This window comes from Somniosus microcephalus, unplaced genomic scaffold (assembly GCF_052327205.1).
Source record: "Somniosus microcephalus isolate GS21.2 unplaced genomic scaffold, FLI_Smic_1.0 unresolved_chr1, whole genome shotgun sequence".
Taxonomy (NCBI): Eukaryota; Metazoa; Chordata; class Chondrichthyes; order Squaliformes; family Somniosidae; genus Somniosus; species Somniosus microcephalus.
The window spans coordinates 53,263,940-53,264,522 of NW_028225179.1; the positions used below are offsets into that span (position 1 = coordinate 53,263,940).

At 38.8% G+C, this 583-nt stretch overlaps 1 non-coding gene across 1 annotated transcript; it reads right to left on the reverse strand.

Moving 5' to 3' along the window:
- Nucleotides 1-130: 130 nt before the first annotated feature.
- Nucleotides 131-203, reverse strand: trnat-cgu (transfer RNA threonine (anticodon CGU)). Its single transcript has one exon. It is a non-coding gene; the product is annotated as a tRNA-Thr (tRNA).
- Nucleotides 204-583: the final 380 nt, after the last annotated feature.

The following is a 583-nucleotide window of genomic DNA, read 5'->3' on the forward strand; positions in this document are numbered from 1 at the left end:
GGATTTTTCTCTTTAGAGCAAAGAATGTCAAGAGGAGAGTTGAAAGAAATGTTCAAAGTTATGAATGTATTTGATAGAGATAAAAAGGAGAAACATTAAAAATGTCAAATTAAATGCGATAAATGTCCCGAGGCGTAGATGGGGGTCGAACCCATGCTCTTACGGTTTACGAGACCGACACCTTACCACTTGGCCACTACGCCGTATGTCAGAGTTTAACTTGAGCTTCATTAGTACCGAACCCCGAATCATTTCAATGAGGTTGAAACAGAACAGGCACTTGTGCACAGAAATAAACTGAGATAGTGGAGCAGGCAAATAACAGCCTCATTTACATGAATCCTTCAATAAAACCTTTCAGATAATTAGAGAATCATACATCACAGAAGGAGGCCATTTGCCCCGTCGTGCTCTTGAAAGAGCAATCCAATTATTCCCAACTCTTTCCCCATACCCCTGCAAAATTTTCCAATTCAAGTATTTATCCAATTCCCTTTTGAAAGTTACTATTGAATCTGCTTCCAGCACCATTTCAGGCAGAGCATTACAGATTATAATAACTCGCAATGTAAAAAAATGTTTC